Raw genomic sequence first — 13,148 nt, 5'->3', positions numbered from 1 at the left:
ACAACAGCCATGACCTGTTTCTTACTATGCACAAGTTTAGGGCTTGGAGACAACGATAAAACTCAAAATTAAACTTTGTTTAAAAATGTTCACACTCTTGCTGTTTCCTTCATGTTTTGTGCTTTTGATTTGTCTTTGTTGTTGTGCAATAATGCATTAAACGTGATATCATAAAATGGTGTGCCTTTCGGCATTTAATACATTTGGTTATCAAAATAAAATATTGAATATTAATATTAAAAATATTAATATTAAATAATAACTTTAATTGATTAAAGTTACCTCGGGGCACCACCCTTCAAAGGAAGGGAAAAGATAGCCAATTTATTGATCAAGTCTCATAAAAGTACTAACTACAAATTTGGAACTCTGATTAACAATTAAATTAATAACTATAACCAAAATTACATATAGATAGTTAGCTAAATTGAAAGATATAGAGTTCTTCACAGTGTAGAGGTTGGCAAAATTAACACTTATGCAACATTAATAAAAAAACATTTGTGAAAGAAAAACATTTATTATTAAGATAAAAGTATAAAAACACAAATTACTAACGGTGTACTTACTATATAAAGATGTGTATGTCAGTATGCATGTGTGTGTCTGTGTCTGTGTCTGTGTGAGTGAGTGCGTGCTTTCAAAATGGCGGCAGGCCCCTATGAGGGTAATAAACCATCCCCCCTAGTATGTTTTACGACGATGTAGCGGGGGGTCAGAGAGATGTGTGAGAGATAGAGTGTGTGTGTGTGTTGGTATTAGAGAAAGTTACTAGATGCATGCAGAGAAAGACTGTGAAGAGCATAACATCACTAACACTAACTTTCAAATAACTTAACCAAAATATCACAGTAACACGAATCAAACTTATAAACATCACACGGAATCGAATAAACAGTCTTTGCTTAGCCTAGTATAATTATTAAGCCTAGTTGTGTTGCCTTGCTGGGTTGCGGCTCTGCCTTTGTGGTTCTGCTGTGTGATGCAGCTCAGTGCTGGTCGTAGTTCTTACGCAGGCTTTTACGTCGCTGCAGTCCAGTCAGGCCTGCTTGAAGGTTGGTAGAGCTTGGATTGGGAGGTTTCTTTGGTGAGGTGAGCTGCAAGCTGCACCTCTCCTCCATTGAAGTTGAGCAGAAAGAGAGGTGACCTCCTTTTGGAGAGATGAGTTGAGTTGAAAGAGTGAGCTGGACAGCCACCCTTCTTCTCTCGGAGGGTTGCGTAGGAAGAGAGATTGAAAAGATGCTGAGTTGGACAGCCACCCTTCTCCTCTCGGAGGGTGGCGTAGAAAGAGGAAGAAGGGGAGGGAGAAAAGGGCTTATATTGGCCTGGTGACCTCATGGGTCGTGGGGCCCAGAGTGACCAATAGTGGTTGAAACTTGTGTCCCCGGTCAGTTTTGACGTTTAGCACCCTGGGAGACTGAGTTCTGGAGGCTCTGGTTTTTCTCCAGAACAAAGAAAAAAACATGTCAAGGCTTTGACTACAAATGTAGGCCGAACTGTAGTTCACAAACACAAGGTCCCAACATTGTTTAAAGACTAAGTAACTGTCACACACCGAGCAACCATAAAACATCTGGCATGAGTCAGTAAACACTGACATGGAAAAACAAAAACTTGGACATATTGTTGTAGGGGTGGACGATATATCGAACAAGTCAATAAATTGCAGCTTGTACCACGTGCGATTTATAAAATGACTATATCACGACTGTCAAATATACATTTCCAGGTGAATGTTTCAAGCGGCATGAAATTCTCTTTGAGTTTCGCTTCTCTCGCTCTCTCTCTCTTCTCCTGCCCCTCTCACGGCAGACTGCTCACTCCCCCGCCCATCAAGAAAGCTTTCCTATGCGCATGCGTATTTGTGTATCGGGAGAGGAGGGAAGCGATTCAGAGAGCACTGAGAGAGGGGAAAAAAAAGTTTACGAGAGTTCAGAGACGGCTATTGAAGATGGCCACGGACGACTTGGTTCCGACGAGAAACAGCACTGGATCTTTCATTTGGCAGTGGTTCAGATTTCGCGAGTAAGACTTTGAACAAAACACTGTTCTCTGCAAATATATGCTGCCAAACCATTGCCACAAGAGGTAGCAGTACCACAAATTTGTTTCACCACCTGAAATGCCATCCACTACAGAAGAAGAATGCCTCAATCTTCCCATCTCCACCCACACCAAATAAAACGTCGAATGAAAAAGCCCGGCAGCAAATTACTCTGGCTTCTTCATTTGAATATCAATCCCATAGGACAAAAACAAGTCCAAAATGGAAAGTGATCACGGCCGCACTAACAAAACACATCGCCAAAGACATGGCCCTGATTAGTGTTGTGGAAAAGCCAGGATTTCAAAATCTCATAAAGACACTTGACCCAAAGTACGATTTGCCTGGTCGCGAAAGTTTTACATAGAAGGCGCTGCCAGAGTTGTACATTTCAGTAAGAGAATACGTGACCTACCAGCTAACAGATGTGACCCACAACTACGGATCTGTGGTCCAGCAGAACCTGTGAGCCTTATCTCAGGTTAACAGTACATTACATCGAAAACTGGGAGTTGAAAAGTTTGTGCCTCCAAACAAGCTTTTTTTTCTTCACGATTATACAGGACAGCTTATTGCACAAGGGCTGCAAGATGCTCTCATGTCATTGGACTTTTCAGACACTCGACAAGTGTGCATCACCGCAGATAACGGGTGAATAGCTGTGGGCCTGAATAAGTGCGATTGGTGAGTATTTGTATCGGTTTGCCTCCCCCTGATGGGAAAATTTCATAATTTGTTACATTCAATTAAAAACTGTGAGTGTATTTTTAATGATTGTTTAATACAGTTAAAAACTATATGAGAGCATTTCATGATTTTTGTGTCCGCATAATGCACGTATATAAAATATAAATATTAAGTATATAATATATGTCAAGCATATATTGCCAGAAAACTAAAATCTGTCTAAGATCTGTAGAATATATATAAAAAGAATAATTAAAAAATATATTTTGAGAGTTAGGAGTGACTGGATGTTGGATTTCTTTACAATGTGGTTTTATAACATTTTAAATGTTTTTTTTATTTTCAGAGAGAAGCATGAAATGCCCGTGCAGTTGCTGTTTGCAAGAAGATTGTGAACAGTTTCTCATTCAGTTGGAAGAGGAGGCCTGACCTGGCCACAGCGCAGAAGGAGCTAAAATATCCGTGCCACCAGCTGATCAGTGAGTCTCCCACCGGGGTGTGGGATCCCGCCAGAAGATGATCGAGCGGGTGCTGGAGCAGGAGCGAGCCATTTCTCAGTTTTTTGACCTCAGACAAAAAAAACACGGCATTTCGTTCTAACCTGGTAAGACCTGGAATACCTCGAGTCAGTGCACAAGGCTCTAAAAACCCCTCGTCGAGTTCACTGATGGTCTATCGGGTGAGGACTATACGTCACAGTGTCCCTATGTCAAAGCCTGTGCTTCATCTCTTTGTACATACTGTATATCTGTCTACAACCTAAACTGGATCAGTTGTCTGCCATCCTCCATGTTTGTTGAAAAAATATTGACACGTCTAATCGATTAGGTCGATTTAAAAGATTAAACTCGCACCTGGTAGAGCTGCCACCCCGATGAGGCAACATGCCTCCGCAGCGGCTCAAGTTCGATTCCAGCCAGTGGCCCTTTGCTGCATGTCGTACCCCACTCTCTTTGCCCCCTTTTCACGGCTAGCTCTCTCCGTCCTATTGAACTAAAGTCCAAAAGCCCCCAAAATATACTAACTAAGATGCAACTCGTTCTGGTCTTGCCAAGAATCTCATAGAGACAATGGACATATAGCAGCAACATCATGAGGCAAGGATCTGATGACTGTGATGCTTTGTCTGGATTATAGAGGGGTTGTGCAAACTCTCATTAAACAGAGCAGAGAGAAAGAATTATTTATGCATTGCCATGCACATCGATTCAACCTTGCTGTGATTGATGTGGTTGCAATAACGTGGAGTTACTTCTCTCGTGTCACTGAGCAACTCTACACTTCATGGAAGGTTCCACCGAAAAACAAGGCTTTTTCACTGATGGTGGTGGACGGTGGAGACACTGGGTTGGATTCAGACGAGTGATGCATTTGACCAAGACGCATCAGAAAGTGGAACAGCCTTCAAGGATCTGCGACCTGGAAAATGCTTTTTCGACGGATCATACAAACAGAGCACTCTCCACAGGCTCGGACTAAAGGCAGTGTCCTTAGGAGGTCATCACCTTGTACAACAATCAGACAAACACTTGAATACATCCCGTCTCAGCATTCACTGAACACACTCAGCAGATCATTCTGTCTGATCTTCAGTGAGCAACCCCCGTGCTGAGCAAGAGTTTCCAACTTCCTCCCACCTTCCATTACACATGAGGCCCTTCCATAAAAGACAGACTTCCGCACCAGAGACAACAATGTATGAAAACTACTATTGCTGCTGCAAAAATCTCAAAATAGAGGGGATTTTGTGGATCTCAAGACACAAGATATATTAAAATAAACATTTTGTGTTGGGCCCACTTCCGTACGTGGATTCTTTTTATTATGTATCCAACACACTAAGGGGCATTCAAAGACGGAGTGGCAGAACACAAATATGCCATAAAAACTAATAACGTAGATTACCCTGAGGCATGCTACTTCCATATCTATCATAGCGGCAACGACAGCCTTCTAGAAAGCGGAGGCCATTGAGTTGGTGGAGCAGTCTGTTAGAGCGGCTGATCGTTTAAATAAATGACTTCAGAGGGAGACATATTGGATTTATAAATTCAATGCTTTGGTGTGCCCAGGTCTTGATGAGAAATGGATTTCCCGACATTTCATGGGAACCTGGTCTACACCTTTCGTTATTGTACATGTTTTTCAATGTTACTTCTTTGTTTATTATAATTATGACAGTGGCTTCTTTTTTCCACATGGTCTACTTTTTTATTTATTGTGTGATATGCTGGTTCTGCTGAGTGTTCAGGTCCTGGAATACAGATGCAGGATAAGGCAGATAAGTGCAGTGAAGAGTATTTATTATGAATAGAAAGGCTAACACAGTCCCTGGCCCTTTTCAGACCTGTTGTTAGTAACATGTAATGTGTTACCCCCAAAATTAGAATGTGTCCACATCTCAATTCCCCGGCTCTTTACACAAATAAACACATTCAGTCTTTTCTGTTTACAAAGACTGACTGATTTTGTTTTTAACCAGTCTGAATATACAACTGTGTCCCTTTGTCAAAGTGTTTGTCAGCCTGTGTCAGTGTGTGAGGGAGAGAAATAGAGTTGGGCTGAAGAAATCAAGGCAGTTTGCACAGCTTTACTATGAAAGGAAAGAATGAAAGATTTGACCCATTTGAAAAAAAAAAAAAAAGAATATCGATACGTGTCAGTCAGTGTTGATATTGTGGAGGTGGCCTCGAATAAATCAATGTAGGTGAAACACTGAGAACTGTGAAAATACAGGTAATAGGATTTCAGCTGTGTTGGCGGTGGTTCAATGTGGACATTTTAGTTCACTGCTAAAATCGTGGGACGACATGTGTCCCAGACCACCTCCGAATGCGTCCTCATTCCATCTTGTGTCCACACCTGTTCTTGGAGCTGTCCACTTGTGATAGGATCAGCCAAGACAGACGCTAATTCCTGTTCAATCTCGGAGCCCATAGACTCCATCTTGACAACAAATTATGGGCCAATATTTTGGGTCGTCCGGTGTGAAGAGCAGATATTCGGGCCAAGACCCGGTCTTCCGTTTGCCATACACTGTCTGCAGTCCAATTCTTTTTCTTTTATAACACGCGCTTCTACACACGAAACACAACTGTGATAATGGTTGTAGGTGTTTTAGGGCCAGAAGACATTTCAGTAGCTAACAGCTATCTATCGAGGAACTAATAGGAATGCAGATAAATCAATAAGCCGATAGTCGATGCATTTCAGTCAATTTGGTTCCGTCTCTTTTGCTCTTCACACAGCCAAAAGGCTTCTGGCCCCAAAATCTTGTCCCTTGCCTACAGAGTCGACATTTTCACATGCAAAATCTGCTTATAGAGATTAATACCAAGTCTGAACAGAGTTTCTGGTAGACAGGACAACATGAAGCTCTAAATCAAAAATATTCCATGCAGCAAACACAAAGGAATTAATCAGGTTCACATCAAGACGGCATAGGTGACCAAAAGCAAGAGGTTTCTCAGCTTCCATCAACAAAGTGAAGAAAAAGACTGGGGAGCTTAGAGACGAGGGATACATGGACATCAGTGAAACACATTGGGAGGGCAGAAAATAACAACGGGATGAAACAGGAAGGAACAACCAGGCGAGCAAAGTTAGAAACAAACAAATACATCAACATAAAACAGGAAATAATAACAAAGTCCAAACAAAGAGTCTACATTTTCAAAACTTCAGAGTAACCAGGAAGGAAAGGTCGTATCAAGTTCAGCTTCCTTGGCCATCAGTTGTCTATACAAGTCACGCTCTGAGGAAGACCTAGTGGTGGCAGGCAAGAACACCAAAAATGTCAAACGCTAAAGTTGCAAAAGTCAGCAGCCATTGTGGCAGGCCTCCTTTATCGATTATCCACCAGACATATTCATCCATATCTGGCGAAGAGAGAGCCATTCAATACATTTTCCTCCAGACGGACATTATCACCTCTCGCCATCCAGCACCACAGCCAGCAAACTAATGTATCGATCCCCAGTATGGATCGTTGTAATGAAGAGTCTCTCAGGGACACTGCACCAGCAGCAGACAAATAACAATGGTTAAAGTAATGATCAGTGACGCTTTACAACATTTAAATTAATGTGCGTTTGCTGCTTTGTAGTACCGCATGATTTAAGAAACCGGATTTAATCCCCCAGCTTGATGGTCTGAGATTTTATTTTTATCAAAACCTGAGCAGGACAAAACCCATAAAAACTCAAGAAATCCAATATGGTTTTCCCACAAAAACTAAGGTAAGTTGTTGAAAAACTCAAAGGCAAATCGATTGGCACCGAGCTTATTATGATCTTACAAAATGATATTGTACGTTCCAGGCCTGAAACTCAGATTAAAAGGTGGGCACATAGAAAACTTTACCTTTTCAGCAAAGGAATTTCAAAAACAAGCCTCTAGTGTCAAACTCTTCACGAAACAAATTTCAGCACGGTGAAGGTCAAACATCTAAGTGAAGCAACAATAAGTGAAAGATCTCGATTTTCGACAGCATTTTTAAGATTCTTTATGATTTCACATTACCTGCTCAGTATGTTGCTTATGTAGTATCATGAGCACCTACTATCAGCGTACACGATGTATCCTGAATATCACATGAGCACAGCATTAGACTAGTTCTTTCTTTCCCACAAATGTCTGATACTGGTGGAGATTGTAGTGAAATTAATGAGCAGCAATACTTGAACATGTTTTGTTGCCCAAATGTTGCCTTAATGAGTTTCAGCTCTTGGATTTGGTCTCAGGGTTCATCTATGAAGACTGTTTGTTGTTAATAACAAACCAACATGGAGACCAGAGAGACGTCTGGGGGGAAAATCAATCAGAGCCATTGCACAAACATTTGGCAGAACCAATACAACAATTTGGAATATCCTGTAAAAGAAGAAAAGTAATAGTGTTGTACTGAGCAACAGACATTGAACAGGTCAGCCAAGGACAGCAACAGCAGCTGTTTACGATGGGTCTCTTGCAAGAACACGTTCGCATTCTTATCCTGAATTTCTTCATCTCCAGAGAAGTTTGTAAATGATGAGTGCAAACTGACAGTAATTGTGTGGGCATGCAAGAGGATAGCAAAACTTTAATTTAATGCCCGAATGATGAGATATAAGGCTACGCTTGATATCAAATAGTGAAAAGATGAACTTTAAGAGTTCACAGATTGAACTGCAGACAGGAAAGTCCTCCATGACACTACATTTTTCAATAAGTAAATTTGTGTTAAAAAAAACATATCGCCACAGCAAGGCGATCAATGACGGCAACAGGAGAAGCTGAAAGAGGTGATTTTTGAATGTAATTATCTGCTGAAAGTGGTCTTTTGTGGCTCGTTGGTCTAGGAGTATGATTCTCGCTTAGGGTGCGAGAGGTCCTGGGTTCAAATCCCGGACGAGCCCTTGTCCCCTCAGTCTTCCACCTTTCTCTCTGGCAATGGACTGTCCACATGGGAGACTTACTCAGTGTTTATTAATTGATTGTTTGTTGCGTTTGTCCTCTAAACTGTACTGGTACAATGCTCAATTCTAAAAAGACGCAGAGAAATCTTCAGAAACGTAGATTTGATATTTTGCAATATGTCTGGTAAAAGCTTGTGAAGGAGTCAGATGCAATGGTCTTTCTTTCTCACTTGAAATGTCAGAAAAACTCTCCATTGAGGTGGTTACTTTGGGGAACTTTCCTGTATAGTGGTTTGTTGGTCTCAGTGTATAATTATTGCTTTTGGGTGTGAGAGGTCCTGAGTTCAAGCTTGGCCAAAGCAAGCTTTTAAACAAAGTGCAGTATGTGTAAGTAACACATAAAATGTTCTGAGTCAGTGTGGTACTATAACTACATTGTTCTCTAAGTAGAGGTTGTCAATGACTGGCATTAAAATGCATCCATTTCCTAGATTGTATCCAGATATGATTACAGATCACACCTTGTATTAATATGTCTCTAGAGTCCCCATTGAGATCTGATCACTCTGTCCAGCTCATGTCAAATCCTCTCTTGTCGCACAGGTCCAAAGAAACAACAAATGGTAGAATAAGCTGGTGGCAATGAGTGAAGCTGTGTTTATTGTGTTTTCTGGCTTTTTGATTGGTCTCGTCTTCACTCCGTCTAGAGTCGTCTTGAATAGAATTTGGACTGAGGAGAAGACTGCTTCCTGTTTTCTGGCTAAAGCTGCTAGCTGCCTAGCTCCTGCTACCTCACTGGTTTAGAACAGTCACATGTGATTATGTCTTTCTGTTCATGTAGTTGTATGTAGATTAAAAACAATTGCATTTACACTAGCTCTGTCTGATTGTAATCTGATCACCCTAAACACATTTTATAGTATAAAAAAATATATGAATTTATAAGGGATGTCAATTTTTTCATTTAATTTTACTTATGCTTGTTACTTTCACTTCCTTCATTAATCCATAAATTCACTATTATTTAAATAAAACTTCAATTAACCAAGTTATAACTTTAAAGCTTTTATACATTAATTAATTGTTTTTATCCGCTGCAGTTGAGACATAATCCAGAGATGCAGTTCCCGATGTGAACGTGAAATTAAGGAATATAAACTGCAACAGAAACATGTTCAAGTCCCAGTTCTCATTAACGCTGAGGAAGCTGCCGTTTCTCCGGGGAGGAGTGGTGCGATGTAAGTCAGCATCCAAACAACCACGCGACCCAACGTAATGCTGTGTGTGCAGCAGATAAAGATTCGGGGGGCTTCTGGGGTGCTGATGCTCAGACATAAAACTCCCTGCCTCCCACCGCCTCTCCCCCATGCAATAAAGAGATAAATTAGGGGTTTAGAAGAAGCCTGATTGGAGACTCTTGAGATAGCTGTCAGCGTTTCGCGGCTAATCCTCCTCTAAAACCGGCGCCTCTAAAAACAGCCTTCAGTGGGAAAGAAAAACACCAGTTAATCAATAGTGATCTGTGTTTTGTGTGGTCGATGACTGTAAATCGCAGCCGCCCTCGCGGACGCATTGATATTTGGACTGGATTCAGCTCATGGGTTCCATCTTCATCACCGCAGCATGCTCAGTTAGCTCCCATTTGGCTGTTTAATTGTGTACTGATCTGTTAATAAGCGTTGATTCACAACATCATTTCAGCTATGTACAATATGCAAAGTGGTGTAGAATATTTAAATACTCGTGTTCGTAAACATGGAGGAGAAAAGAGGAGATGACATGAGAACCTCCTCTGAACAACCACTGCGCAGGCTGCCATGGTCTCTACATGACCAGGCAGGATTTGTAACGATGTAATGACAGCTCCGGTAAATAACTGTCAGCTTTCATTTATTCGCACCTCCACCAAGGACGTCATGTTTTCAACGCCTGTTTGTTGTTTATCTGAAGAAGTCTTCTCGAAACTTGTTAGAAGGGTGAAGTGCGGGGCCAGGGAAAAACTCGTTTAGCATCGGAGCAGATTTGATTACAGTGTTTTTCAACATTTCTGTGAAATGCTCAATAATAATACTGTGTAAAAGAGATGGAATTCGGTGCGGATTATGATCTGGGGTGCATCGGATCTCACTACATGTGTATGCAATATGGTGATAAAGTGGCCAATTAGTTCTGACGGAGGTAAATGGTCTGTATTTATGTAGCTGTTATCTAGTCTTGATGACCACTCAAGTGCTTTATAGTGCAGCTTTGCCATCCATCCATTATTAACACACACGCGTATGCATTCATGTCACACATCGCTCAGACACTGGCTGCACAGGCCTTCGGGACAATTTGGTCTTCGGTGTCTTGTGCGGCACGAGCTGTGGATCTAAACCACCGACACTCTGATTATTCAAGACCCTGTCTGTCTCCTGAAGCACGTGTAGCCCAAAGTGTTAAAGAAACAATTATCATTGCATATCCCAACAATCCTGACTTTGTACGTAGTGTTGACCCCCCTTGAACAGACGTGGGGTACTGAGTGGACGGCAATGTCTTCAGGGTGAACAAGAAGAGATCTCGATTTGAAGACCCAAACACTCGAAACGCTACAAGCAGGATCTGCTCCTCTGAGATTCATGCTCACCGCACATCGCATTAGCTCCGATATCGCACGGGGTTAAGTAGTGTTCACCTGTGACGTCGGCCCCAGTTAGCGGAGCACTTTTGTTTTGTTTTTGAGCTCTAATTGTCCCGTTCAGTCTCCACCTTGATGGCTGATCGCCGCTCTTCCTGTTTTGCAGCCTTTCTAAAAAGGGGGCTGCCTGTTCTCTGCCGCCTGCTCCAATACGCTCCCATTAATCTTCCTTACAGCCTTCATTAAAGCTGCCACCGCTACACTCCCTCCCTCTCTCCCATCCCTTACTATATTTTCACTTAATACATTATCATATTGGCTTTGGGTGCCTCACATGCACATCCTCTCTTTGTTCTCTGCCTCTATATCAGGAACGCTGACTTTAAAGAAGGTTTGGAGGTATTTTTTTCTATATTTGGGTTTAATAATTCATCCCATAAAGTTTAGCTGAATTAAAGTTGACTTACTCATCCTCTAACATTTCTTCCTACCCCTGCAATAAGAAACTACGTGGCAATATCTTGGCAAGCTAAAAGGCCAATTTGTATGATCACTACCCACACAGGATGAATCCTCCCTCTGACCCTTCCCCTACCGTCACCATCACGCTATAAATACTCAACAGAGCAAATTCTTATGTACATGGTGACTACTTATCTTTGCACTAGCAGTGGTAAATCACAGCTCTACAATTACCTGCTTGTCAGAACTGCAAAGGTCAGGTTGGAGTTGTTATGTTTATTCATACTTTATTCATCATCTCCCCAGAGAGTAAGGATGGAAGAAGTATTCTGTACTTTTCATGTTGTGAGCAAATCTTCTGTTCAGAGCCACTAGTACTGTGTGTGCATGAAGCCTGGTGACCTAATCTCTACCACTGAGCTCATTATATTCCAGAAAATATTGCAAATACATATTCACTTGCTGATATGTAACTTCATTCCTATGAACAAACAGTTTGTAATTTAATGTTACTCCATCTCCTATAGACCATCCTGGTGTCAGAAGTATTCACTACACCAAATGTGGTTTAGTACGCTGCTGAAATTAACTAACAAATGCATTAGTTGCCTTTGTTTGAGTAATTTAATTATTATTTATATTTTGTTATTTCAATAAAATGTGCCTTTTTAAAGAAGAAACTCCAGATGGTTTTCTTTTGGTGGGCAACTGGTCTTTTATGGAAATCAGTGAGTGTCAATAACCATAACACTTTTCCACTTCCTCCCACTGAACATAACTTAAACCAAAATATCTCAGATACAGGTGCTGCCATGTTGCACTGGTGACGTCACTTGGACCCAGAGTCTGCGGCATAGGGATGAAGTGCAGCTGAGAGACGCTGATGATACAGCCAATCATGACATTTCACTCCTTTTTCATAGCGTTAAAATGAAACACATTGAAATACATCAGTGTGATGAGAACGACCTAAAATGACAGAAACCATCTTTGGAAATAAATATTGAACTTGTTCTCTGACTTCTTGTTGTGGTTTATGGCCCATCTGCTAAAATGAAAGAAGTCGGGTTAATGATGTATACTGCAGCCAGCCACCAGAGGGCGACCGAGGTGTTTCGGCTTCACTTTTGGGAACTGTCATGTTGGCCACCTTCATATTCAGTCATCGGTGGAAACCAATGGTCCTAGGGCCGTGAGAGGCACTTACGCCCAGGCCACACTGGCTGTGTGAATGTGTGCATAACGGAATGTCTTTTCCATTTTGTCATTTTCCCAGGGTAGAGCGGCCATACTGCCTGCGTGAGCAGCGCATCTGAGGCGCGTGAGTCTTCTGAGGGATGAGGCTGCTCTTCTAGAGAGTCGGAGTCTCGCCTATTTTTTTTCTGCAGACCGCACACAGTTCACAGCTTCAATGTCTATATCTGTTGAACATGTCTCAAACACAAACATTTGCAACACTTCCTGTACTGGTTTCAGAGTAAAAGCACATTGTTGTTGACTGAATCCATTCATTTGTTTTAACAAGGTTTTAATTATTACCGCAGCACTTAGTTGCACATATAACTGTACTTTTATTCAATCAATCAATTAATCCATATTTATTTGTATTGCCCATATTCACAAATCACAGTTTGTCTCATAGGGCTGAACAAGGTGCGACATCCTCTGACCTTAATCTACCAAACAGGGGAAAAACGTAGAAACCTCAGAGAGAGCCTCTTCCAGGACAGACAGAAGTGTACATAAACAAAATGGGGAAGTGTGTCAATGTTTAAATTATTTACACATAAGTAAATACCTGATAGAAATGAAGGGAGAAGCAATGACAGTTGAAATGGAGTTATTGCCAGTAATGGTAGAATATGTGCGTTTAGGCATATTGTATATCAAGCTTGCTGTGATCATAGTCCATGATCAGCCGCCACCACGATCACGATCC

General features: G+C 41.5%; 1 non-coding gene across 1 annotated transcript; it reads left to right on the top strand.

Annotated features, from left to right (window-relative positions):
• Nucleotides 1-8,055: 8,055 nt before the first annotated feature.
• On the top strand, nt 8,056-8,127 carry trnap-agg. Its single transcript has one exon. It is a non-coding gene; the product is annotated as a tRNA-Pro (tRNA).
• Nucleotides 8,128-13,148: the final 5,021 nt, after the last annotated feature.

This window comes from Hippoglossus hippoglossus, chromosome 23 (genome assembly GCF_009819705.1).
Source record: "Hippoglossus hippoglossus isolate fHipHip1 chromosome 23, fHipHip1.pri, whole genome shotgun sequence".
Lineage (NCBI taxonomy): Eukaryota > Metazoa > Chordata > Actinopteri > Pleuronectiformes > Pleuronectidae > Hippoglossus > Hippoglossus hippoglossus.
The sequence above is the reverse complement of the archived record's forward strand: the minus strand, read 5'-3'. Positions and strand labels throughout refer to the sequence as shown.